Raw genomic sequence first — 12,638 nt, forward strand, 5'->3', positions numbered from 1 at the left:
TGAATATGGGACTAGCCACCTTGCTGGCCACCAGTTCTGTAAGCAGACCTGACTAGTCATTATCCTGCAGGGACCAGTGAAGATTGAGTTACTACCCTCCCCTTTGCTCTCCTTCCCCACCACCATTCATATGCTTTCGTGCCATGTTGAACAGGAACAGGGGAAAAAGTAGGGAGTAACAAAAACCTAAAAGCAAGCATTTATTCTAAAGGGTTCGCTTTGTGGTACCATGAACTGGCACATTACAGTGTGTCCCTAGAGCCAACTGTCCAGCAGCTTATGTAGATTAAATATAAAAAAGAAAGGAGGTACTATGTTTATTTGAACATCTGAATATAGCTCAAGGCTGCCACACAAAGCAGAAGTTAGAGAGAATAGCTTCTCTGAAATTACTTTTTAATTAGAGAATAAAGAAAAGGTGCTAAATATATATATATTAACATAGATATTATATAGTTAGATGTATTATATGAAGAAAGAAAACTAAACCACATGGAAGAGAAAATATTTAGTAGGACAAATTATGAACGAAGAGTAAATTTATGGAGCATAAGTAGCATATTTAATTGTATATTAAATTGATTTTTATTTCCTCAGAATTTGTGTTAAATCTGAAAAAATATTCACCTTTACACAATATGTAGTGGGGTAGGGGAGGGGAATAGAGAGGAAGGAGAGGGATGATTTCTCTATCTGCAGATTTATGTATGTTTTTAGTTTTTGCTCCTCTAAAATTTGAGGTAACAAAGGAAAATGTCTTCAGGAAATAGTGGGACTAGGATGTCCAGAGGAGTATAATGGGCACATCCTGGTAGCTTCCCACTTCACAGCAGTTTGAATGCTCTTTTCCAGGGCCATAGGGAACTGTGCCTGGAAGTGGATGTGCTGTCGTGATTTGGAGTACCTGTGAGTGAGGGCTGCCCTCCTATCGGTCTGCTCTGACTTTGATTCAGAAAGCTACCTCAGTATCCTTCCAGCAGTTCCTCTTTACCTCAGTTCATTCAAACTGGCTTTCAGTTAGCCACAACCATAGATGTCCTGACTAATGCTCGATGTACTTAATAACCAAAATGGATACATTTTTAAGTACTTTGGAAGCATAGATTTCCACATAAGCAGTGCAATTGACAGGTACGTGGTGGTCAACAGTGTTTCAGACAGTGTTATTATTTGTGCATTATCCTCAAACTTCATCCTCAAAAGATTAATAACCTAGATCAAGTTACTGAATCACTGTGAACACAATAAAATATTTTAGTTTTGTTATTCAAATTTTATGCTCCAAGACTGCTAACAAACTTGGATGATAGAAATCAGTGAGATTTTATTTTGCTTAGTTGTCTTCTCTAATATCTTTATTATATATAGCAACATCTCAACCTCAGTTTCTGCTTCTCCTTTTCTTTGTTCCTTTATATGCAGAAGGCAAGGGTAGAGATTGAGGGGTCATAAATAGATGTCTCTGATTAAAATGTTTTGAAAAGAAATCTCAGGTGTGGTCCAGTTTAGGTAATCACATAGCACATCCCCTCTGGAAACTTGTCACTGGTTTGATGTATAAGAATTCTAAGCTAGGGCAGTGCAAAGAATATAAATATTTTAAAACAGTTTTGTTTTTTATGTCAGTACTCTGCTCAGGGATCTACGGCAGCCTTTCGTTTGTGCTGCTCTTCATTTAGTCATTAAAAAAACTATGTTACAAATACGTGCATGTCTACCAAGGGGAAGATCAGGATAAATGTTGGATGCAAATAAACAGACTGTTGTGGGACCTATCAACTCCTCTCAATCCTTTTTTCACGTGTACAGTCGTCCATATTCCTCTGTCTTGTGTGCATTATCCTATTCGGATAATTCAGGACTTATTTTTCTACCATTTATTTCAGTTAGTACCATCAACTCATCAGTTCTTGATTTTCAACAAGGATAATTTAATACATTTCAATTTCTAGATAGAGTGTTAATATCAGAATAAAATGAGTTTTTAGAAAGATCACCCTGTCCCTTCTTGCCAGATAGCTATAATGATATACTATTTGGGTTCCCAAATTACTTAACATTGCCCATAACAAAATCCTAAATCTTATAATCTTGCTTTTTAGTGATTGTGTGACACTGATTCAAATGTTTGAAAATAGTGCTGAAAAATTAATAGTCACAGCAAGCTCTTGTGATCAAAATGTTCTAACATCTTCCGAGATTTAACTGAGTAATCAAACATGTAACAAATTGTTATTTAGGCAGTGCATTCAGGAGAATCGTGCATTTTTAGCAGAGTTGGTCTTGGGAACCGTATGTTTTCAGGTCAATAAAACATCTTAGTGTTCACAGCAAGAGTTTCACTGCAGTTTTCTGCCTAAATATTCAGAGGTAACAGAAATTCATTTTTATAAAGGGTTAATTTAGAAATGCTGGCTTTGTAAACCTTCTCATCTCTACTCTTTTGAAAGACAAAGGACTGTTTTAAACTGCTGGCCACACTCATACTAAGGTATTAGGACATACAATTAAATTAACACTTGTTAAAAGTTTGCCAGAGAACAATCAACAGTAAATGAGATTTTCAAGAAATGGAATATACAAAGTTATGATCTTCAACTATTTTTAAAAGCTTTGATGTAAACCTCAAATGACTAAAAGGGAAAAATGGACAAGTTCTGACCACGTGTCAATTACACCATCACTATACTAAATATTGTAAAAGTGGTACATTAAAGTAACAGAATTTGGTGTGCTCCTGAGTTGAAATTTGAAAATGAAGAGTTTCACATTTTCGTTTGGAGATATAACTAATCTACCTTCTACCCTAACTAGAATAGGAGATTTAGAAAGGGTAAATGTGAAATGTGACTCATAAAAACCACTAGCCAAGAAAGAAATAGTTAATTCATTGAAAATCCATTTCAATCTGATTATTTACTATGTGTATGTAATACCAAGTGGTGGATGGTTACTGTAATTTCTGCTCTTCAACACATTGTGGGAATAGTATGAATGCATATTTATCCATTTAAATTTTTTAATTAATAAAGGCACATTGTTTTAATTCTATAAGAATAGAAAATTTGTGTTGCAACAAAAACAAAGTCCAAGGTCCAAGGTAGTGAGAAGACTATTCAGTTTAAAATGTTGCCCCCATTTATTTCCTAAAACCCTGAAGACATGGGAAACTTTCTAATAAAGTTTCTAAAACTACACTGTTGTTATATTTAATGACGTTGATACTCAGCCATTCATTCAGTAAACTTATCTATAGAGCCTGGTATGCGTACACTGCATTAGATAGTTGGGAGTGATATAAAAATGAACACGATATGGTGCCTGTTCTCAAAGAGTTCACAGCATAAAAGGGGCTGTAAGTAAAGGAAAAAAAAAATAACAGTACACTATTGTGGTTTTGTTTTACCATTGTGTCCGTAGAACCCAGCCCAGTGTTTGGGATTCAGTAAATACTTGTGCAACAAAATTTATGCAATAGAAGAGAGCTGCCCAAAATATAGTGGTGGTCAAAGTGCATGGAATATTTGAATAAGGGTTAAAGAGTTGGTATTGAAAGATGGGTCAAAGTTTGCTAAGATTTAAAGGAAAAAGGATATTTTAGAAACAACAGAATTACAGTGGTACAAACTTACACAGTAATGTTTGTTTACTTGGGGAAGGAATGGAGATGGTTTTATGATACTGGGCTTAGACTATATGAGTGGGAATAGTCATAGATGATGCTGGTAAAATATGGTAAATCTAGACTGTGTCGTGTTTGGCTCCATTGAAGGAACTTAGGCACTACCGTTTGGAGTGTGATCTGTAGTGGGCACTAAAAATGAGAATGATATAAGCAGATTTGTGAACTTTGGAAGTACTATGGATATGAGCTGGAGGTAGAAGGTTGGAGTCAGGAAGAAGGATGGAGAATTTTTCAAGAGATTAGAGGAATATACTAAGGCAGTGACATGGTAAAGTTGGGGGAAGAAATGGACAGTTTCGAGTGACATGACTCAGTGACTGATTATACGTGGGGTTCAGGAAAGACTATACACCTGTGGTTTTTCTAGGGTAAATTTCTATCTCTGCTACTCTTTGGAATAATTTTTCATATAACATAGGTCCCTTCATGCATCCTTGAGCATAACTACATAAAATAAATTGGATTAAGTGGAATGTACTTTACAATTCAACTTTATATTTGTTGGTGTTAAAAAATGAATTTAACAGGGCGCTTTCAACTAAGGACTGATGAGTCGTAAATCATCAAGCAATAACCTTAGGATTTCTCACCATTCTTTAGCACCTGCCAGAATCCAGGCTAATAATCAAAGCTTTTTAGGGTTAAAGACGATAACAACCCTATAATTTATATACTACAAACATTACCTCATAACATAATTGTATTGTAATCTTCAAGGGCAATGGTCACACATTTTTCCTTTTCTTTGGGGTAGCTAGCACCTCTGTAATTTAGCACTTAGTAGGGGTTCAACAAATATTTGTTGAATGTGTGCATATTAATTGTATCTTTGACAATAGGTAGCTAAAGATTTTTAAAATGACCTTCTTTTAACCAGTCTACTAAATTAAATGATGGTCTTAATTTATTCTTAAAGCATGCTGACTGCTGTCAAAGCCCTGTGAGTGCTATAGTTAGTAGACTACTATCTAGTTTACCCACTCATGTAAGACTCTTACTAAAAGTTACTTCAGCTTGGTCCTAAACATGGTAATGTCATTTGAACTGGTTTTACTGAACTCCTATGGTGATTTTGAAAATTAATTAAATTATACTTAAAATATGAATATAAAATGAAAGGGAAATGATTTCTTTCAATACTATGTCAGATGCTTTTGAAAGACTCAGTAGATGTAAGTTTCACAAAATTACTATTCAGATAGATGTAAATAAAACATATGTAAAATGAATAGTAAAATCTAGCTTTACTTTAAAATCTGTTCTTTGTTAGTGTTTTTATGTTCTTGCTCCACTTTAAAGAAGACTAGAAATCATAGAGTTCTATGATTCATTATGGATGAATTTATTGATGAAAGAACAGGGAAATCCAATCAGTAGTATTATATTTATTAAAAATGGTCTTGGCTGTATATCAAAATAATAGCAAAAAAATGTACATTTATTTATTCTTAGATTAAATAAAATATCTGTGGAAAATTTGCATCATTTAAAAAAATTCCTTGCTTTAGGCCAATTTTATTTTTTAACAGTCCATCAACTGATAGTTTCAATGAGTTGGAAAAGAGAGCTTTGCTATTTTTCTTGAGAGCAGCATATATTAAGGGAGTCTACATCAGCACTTTAACAGAGCCATGGACCTTCCTTAGTAACTGTCCGAGCACACCCTTGGGTCTAGCCTTTACCACCGTGGCCCTGGATAGAGAGCTTAACTTTCTCATGAGGCCATTTCATTATATGGTTGCAGCTCTCTTCACATAATAAACCATTCCTATAGGAGAAAGAAAACATGAAGGAGGCATGTTGAGGATATCTGAGAATATCGTCAAGCAGTAGTGATTTGGAAACATAGTCGTCACCTAGGTTCATGCCATTGTTCAGTAACGTTATGCATTGATGAACAGCTGCATTCCACTGAACACTAGAATATTTCTCATCTTGCTTTTAAGAAATGGTCAGAACTAGTATTTTTGAGATACTGATCTGACTTTTAAATAGGATGTTACTTGCCAGGAAAAGATTCTTTGGACATGCAGAGCCGCACTCTGTATTATGAGATTGTGGCAGACCTTAGTAGTAGCTCAGATAGACCTAAGAGGAGACGATATAGTCTCCTCTCCTTGAGTGTGGGTAGAAGCTGTGACTTGCTTCTAACCAACAGAGTATGGCAAAAATGATGGGATGTTATTCCCATAATTAGGTTATCTATGTGTCTATGTGTCTATGTATCTGTCTATCCATCCACATACACAGATAGCTTTCTCTTGTTAGCATGCACTAGAGAGACTCTTCTGATGACTTTGAAGAGACAGCTTCTATGATAGGAACTGCCAGTGGAGAGGGTCTGCTATAGACTGACTGTATCCTCTCAAATCCATACATTGAAATCCTAACCCCCAAGGTGATAGTGTTAGGAGATGGAGCCTTTGGGAAGTAATTAGATGGGATTAGTGCCTTTATAAAAGAGATCCCAGATAGATCCCTTTCCTCTTCTATCATGTGAGGCAAAAGATGGTGGCTACCTATGAACAAGGAAGCAGACTCTCACCAGATACCAAATCTGCTGGTGCCTTGATCTTGGACTTCCCAACCTCCAGAACTGTGAGAAATACATTTCTGTTGTTTATAAGCCATCCAATTTATAGCATTTTGTTATAGCAGCCAGAACAGTTTGAGAGGAGTCACATGGCTGAAAAACACGCATAGTCTGCAAAAGCCGAGGGCCTCAGTCCTATAGAAGAAAGGAACTGAATTCTGTTAACAACCATATGAGACTGGAAGAGACCCTAAGTTCTAGATAATAATGCAGCCTGGCAGACACCTTGACTGCAGCCCTGTGAGACCCTGAGTAGAGGAATCAGTTGAGTCATGCCCAGACACCTGACACACAGAATCTATGAGATAAAATGTGTTGTTTTAAGCCATTGATTTGTGGTAATTTGTTACCCAGCAATAGAAGATTAATACAACAGGACCAGTAAGCCTGTTGTTGTTGTTGTTGTTGTTGTTGTTGTTCTTGTTGTTTTGGTTTATTTTTGTCTTTTTTCTTTCTATAAAGTGACTTAGAATGAACGGATAGAAATTATTTTAGTTTGTCGAATTTAAAAAGTTTCCAAGGTTCTGTCTTTCCAAAATACCTGTTAATGTTAATTTTCCATTGCAGTTTTCTCTATATTTTTCTATAAAAGATATTTCTGAGTGTCTTCTGTTTCTTAGTTGTCCGGTAGGTTTTCCTCCTCATTTGTTACTATTTATTTATACATACATGTTTTGATTATTTTTTTAAGGAATTAAAGAAATCAAATACATTTTTAGGCAAATAAAAATGTGTGTTCTCACTGGATTTGTTAGATTGAGAGAGAAAGCTTTGTAGATGTTTTAGAAAAAGAGAAGATATCACTGTCATGAGGGACCACATTCTGTTGGTTTTTTTGGAAGCATATCCAGTACCCTTTTGGTTACTTTAATTTCTCCCCCCTTATCTTTCTTTTTTTTTTTTTTCCTCATCCCCAGTCCACCACATTTCATTTCATCACTCAGAGGTAGTTTGCAGATCCATCCTAAACAGGTGATAGAGAGGATATTTTCTAATAGAAATATAAAGTACAAAGTGAAAGTTCTTATTGATTGCTCATACCAGCAGATGTGCTGTCCTTCTCTTCAGGATGTTTCAGAACCTTGGGAGATGGAGGAAGATGCAGGAAGACACTTTTACTTAAGGATTCTGTTGGCTGCAATGTAACAACCTTTAGTCTTGCGGTAGAGTTACCACTGATCTTGTGAAAATCTTCAGATGGAATAAATGGATGATATCTTGTCCTTACTGCTCTCTGGACATATGACCTGAATTTGAGGCATTATTTTATGTTTTTATTTTTCTTCTGGAAAAGCAACACAATACTGGTTATTAATTTGATTATGAATGAAATATATTTTCATATATGTGGATTTGCCCACAAGGCCTTGTTTACTGTTAATAAGAGTGTAAAAGATCGACTCTGTGCCTTGAATTGCAAGGTTTTACTTTCCAGTTGCCTCAGAAAGAGCCAAGGAGAGCTCTTATGTCATTGTCATGCCAACCAAAAGTAAAATGATTTTTACTTAATGATCAGAAATAATTCCCAGCTCTACCCAGCTGGAAAGGAATGAAAAAATGGTTCATCCATTTTCAATCATCAAGTTCTTTGCATGTCAATAATAAAAACAGATCTTTTAAATAACAACAATTACGGAAAAGTAGAGTAACTTTTGGTTTCTATGTAGAGAACCCATGAAAAATTATCTCTCGGACCAAACAAAGGAAGTGAATAAAGCGATTTAAAACAAGATGTGGTGGGAGATTCTTCTGTCTACGTAAATAAAGAGCATGTGTCATAGAAAGACACACATTAGTCAACTAATTAACCTTTAAATAGTATTTTGAAGAGCAGTTTTGCCACCCCAAGAATTGTGGAAAGATTAAAAAAGATATATGTTAACTCTTTAATGGTTTAAAGAGTTTATGTCATCTAAGTGGCTGACAAATTGCTGTGTAACTTGAGCTGAAGAACTGGCATGTAGGAATAGGCTGTCAGTCAAGCAGATGTCATCTTTGCAAAAGCCTGGAACAGGTCTTTTTTTATTATTGAAGAGCATTGTCATGTTGGCAGATTCAGGGACAGAGTCTGAAATAAAAAAATATTCATGCAAGTAGAAGTAGCTCAGTACCCAGATCCGCTTAATGCTTTTCCTCCCGAGGCTGAAGGCCTTCTAGGTCATTTCTGGTCATTAGATGCAATTAAAAATTAGGAACAGAAAACTGATCGTCACCCACCACAAAATGCATCCACATTAGGTTTCACATGGATGTTAAACTTGCTAATAATTCAAAACTTGGTGTAGACATATTTCCTTGAAACCCAACAGTTTGGAGAAAAAAGAATATATCCAGGTTACCCCAGTGGAGAAAACAAATTACCTTTTGCCTTTCTGACATCTCATTCTCCTTCAGTGCACCTGGCCAATCTCCATCTGGCAGTACTCTCAATCACCTAGATGGAAAAGGAGTTTAGATGGCCCCTCCAAAAACTGATGAGGTTCAGCCTCACCACTGGTCTAATAGAATGTGCTCTATAGTAGAACAGTCTACATTATATGCATCTGTCTTTCAGGGACCAATAGTCTGCATGTATTCTTGTTTTGCATCATAAAGCAAAGAAATATTTTCTTGACTGTTTCCACATTTACTTACCCATAATATTATCAGTAGATTGCTTTTATCATTATGTCTAGTCTCATGAATAATACTTTGGGGCTATAACTTGCCTAATACGGCACTTAAGCAGGATTTTAAAAATCTAATATTATATATGTACCAGAAATAATACTTCTTTTAATGATGTGAGTGTTTATTTTACTTCCAAGATGTTCAGTGTTTTAAAATCAAGATAATATAGAAGAGTAGTAATATGATGGATACCGCTTTGTGTATGCACAAAATAATAAAGTAAATTAGTTAGCTTATTTTTCTGCATAAAATGTCTTGCACTTGGTTATTAAAACTTGTTTAGAACTGTTGATTCAAATTTATCAAAGGGGAACAGAATACTTGAAACTCTGAAAATATCTCTATTTCTATTCTGTCCACTGACCAGAATAGTTGAAGAACGTAAAATCTGAAGCAATCCAGCACTAAACAGAAATCTCTAGAGAATAACCATAATAATTTTCATTTACATTATAGTCTCTGTGCACGTTAAGAAGGAAGTATCAGAAGTTAAGAGTCTATTTCTATTTGAATAATTTTAATACATTACCAGAGTTTAATTTTCTGTAATGTCCCTAAGAATGTAAGCAGAAACTTTATACTCCCTAGTCTCTTGTGTTCAAAAATTTCTAAATCAGACTTGCAAATCACTTTCTCATCATATCAGTGGAGCTGCCAGATAAGAAGTCTTGTAAGAAAAGGAACAACCAGGGTGCATTCATTAATGTCATTGTACTCTAATTGGAGAAGTGACTTCTTTTGTATCCTAAAATGGAAAGCTTGTGACTGGGTCCAATACATGTAGCTCCTGGCTGAATGGTAGAGCCGTACTTACCCATTAAAGAATACCTAGACAGAAAATACTATAAAATATGGAACCTACTCTTTGAAGTTTACTTTAAGATGGCGATTACATTTGAGATGCACTTTATTGCCTGTCGCTTTAAAAGTTATTAGGAAGAGCTTCTCCAAAGGGCAGTTTCTTTTTCTCAGCTTACAGTTTCGCATGTAGCATGCTTGGTTGTGAAGACATGATGAGTCATTAATATGTCTTTATGGGTCTTAAATACACAGGCCAAATTCATATTGGTCTCTGCAGAAATAGCTCTTCTGGCACCATGCTTGTTCCAGTGCGAGCAATTATATTCCCTCACCTCTGCAGCTGGAAGGATGTGCTAATTCTGGAACCTCATCAAGATCAAAATAAACAATATTTGCCTCAAGCCAGGGGTGTGTTTTGAAGGGAATGAAGGCAGACCTCGAAGGCATATATTTATCAGATCTGTAAACTGTTTTATTTCATAGCTTGAAATATGAAAGTTAGACCATTCTGTTATTTTAATTTATATATTTTTGAGCTTCAATTTTCTTATCTGGAAAGTGGGATTATAATTTTTACTTGGCATTAATGTCATAAGGATAGAATGGGGTGACAGATGTAAATACACTTTGTGAACTACATAAAGTACAGTAGAAGTGGAATTTATTTTTATAAGAAATTCTTTTTCATATCTCCTGCTGCTTCGTAATGGAGTAGGCTATCTTGCTAGCTACTGAGCTTCTTATATATGGGTAAATTAAAGCGGAGATTGTCAGAGACATTATTTAATGACAGATACAGTGGAAGGTACGATTGGCAAGATGATTATTTAGTATCTACCAACTATAAACCTCGATGACCCTTTGATTTCATTTACAATTTAACTGTAAAGTGTTTTTTAAGGAAGTGGTGATGGATTTGCCAAATATTCATATCGAGGAGTATACATAAAAATGGTATTTTAAAAATTGTACAGATGTGATAAAGACATTTGATTTGTGTACTATTAAGAGATGAACTGTGACAGATAACTCTTTTAAGGTCACATGTAGCCAATATATACGTGTCTTTTAGAAATTGTTACCTATTCAGGGAGACCTGGGGACCTCAATAAATCAATCTGAAATCTCAAAGGCAAAATGAAGTCTTTTACCTCATTTAATTATGTTATTTTCTTCATAAAAAACAGATTCATTAAATACCCTAAAAAGGCACAAGTGAATATTCAATGCTTAGCCTAGAATACATGCTGAAGGCACTAACCCTAATTTTTGTCCTTAATTTGATAAAATATTTCCCAGGGCTTGGATGTAATGCCAAATCAATGTAAGACTCCTTTGCCCTGTTTTTCTTCTATAGTTGGTAACATCCATCAGATAATGACCTGCCAACCTAACCTGACTTACTATGCAGAATAATCAAAGTAGGTGAATACCATCCTTTAGGAGAATCATTTTCTGCTTCTCAGTTTAATGTATGTATGTCATAGGAACTCCCTGCAAAATTGTGCCTAGGGGCCTTTAGGATCCAAGTCAAAGCGATTTATAAAATGGATGCATTATAAATCTAGCTGTGGAAGATTGATGTTAAGGCTCCTTAAATGCTTGCTAAGTCCATTCACAAGCAGGGATGGTACAGTTATCTCCTTTTTAGTAGCCTGCCGTTTTATTGCTCTTTAAAGAAATCATTAAAGATATTTGAAGTTGTCAGAATCAGAGCTTGAGTTTTGGAGGAATTCCAGGAAGGAAATGCCTTGTATAGAAATGCTCCCGAGACTATTTAGGTATAGCAAAAGTCTATCCAGAAAAATAGATTAATTCAGGTTTTCGAAAACCACAGTCACATAGGTTTAACTAATTCATTCATTTATTCACTCATGTATATGTTTACTGTGTCTTATATGCATCAAGTATAATTCTAGGTGCTTGGTTCTTAAGAGGAAACAAGACACATTGCCTTTTTTTTATGAAGCTTATGGTATAATCAATTTATATCCTGTGGGAAAAGATGGTGACTGTCTAAGTTATCTCATGTCATTGACAGCACATTAGCATGTTGCACTTTGATGCTTATCAGCATTGTTAAAATGCACCTCCTAAAATGGAGAGTGGCATCTTGTTGAAAAAAAAGTCACCAAAGAGCAAATACTCGTAGTGAGAGAATTGCAAAATGACAATGTAGATTAATTCAGAGAATTCAAGAAGTTCACACATACCCTGACTGCAGTAGGTCAGATTATTGCAAGGAGAAATACTTTAAGATTATGTATTTATTTATTGATAACAAACCACACTTTATTCCAATTCAGAGTGGAACAATATATTGTCAGAATAATGGGGAATCCAGACCTCAAGGAAACTAGAGAGTGTTGATGTTGGTGCCTTTCCATTTTCACTTCCAGAATCCTCATGCCACCCTATTGCTATCTGTCTCTTCAGGATCCTTGGGCAAACCAAATGGATAATTGGTTGAGATTGTCCTAATGAAAACACATTGAACTAGGCTTTGTTGAGAAAGAAAATAAACATGCACTAGACAGCCCCTTACTCTTGAGATGCATATATTTTACCTCTTTGGATAAGAGCAACTATCAGGTTAAATGCCGATAAAATATTGAAGTAGCATTTTATGATTATAGGTGCTTTTTCACAGGATATGCTGATGAATTGCCAGATAAATTGCCCAGCCAGGCCTTTGGCCCATTTTATTCGGCACAGGAGGATGAATTCAGTCATCCTTGTTGCTCAAGAGGGTTCCTCTTCATGAGTTAAAATAGCTGAGATTTCTCTATACGCATTAAGAATTGGGTTTCCAGCTAACAAAGCTCAGGGAAGGAGACGAATGTTAATTATTTCTCCATTTCTGCTTTACAGTGAAGCTCTTTACAAAGC

The sequence above is a fragment of the Pteropus alecto genome, unplaced genomic scaffold (genome assembly GCF_000325575.1).
Source record: "Pteropus alecto unplaced genomic scaffold, ASM32557v1 scaffold152, whole genome shotgun sequence".
Taxonomy (NCBI): domain Eukaryota; kingdom Metazoa; phylum Chordata; class Mammalia; order Chiroptera; family Pteropodidae; genus Pteropus; species Pteropus alecto.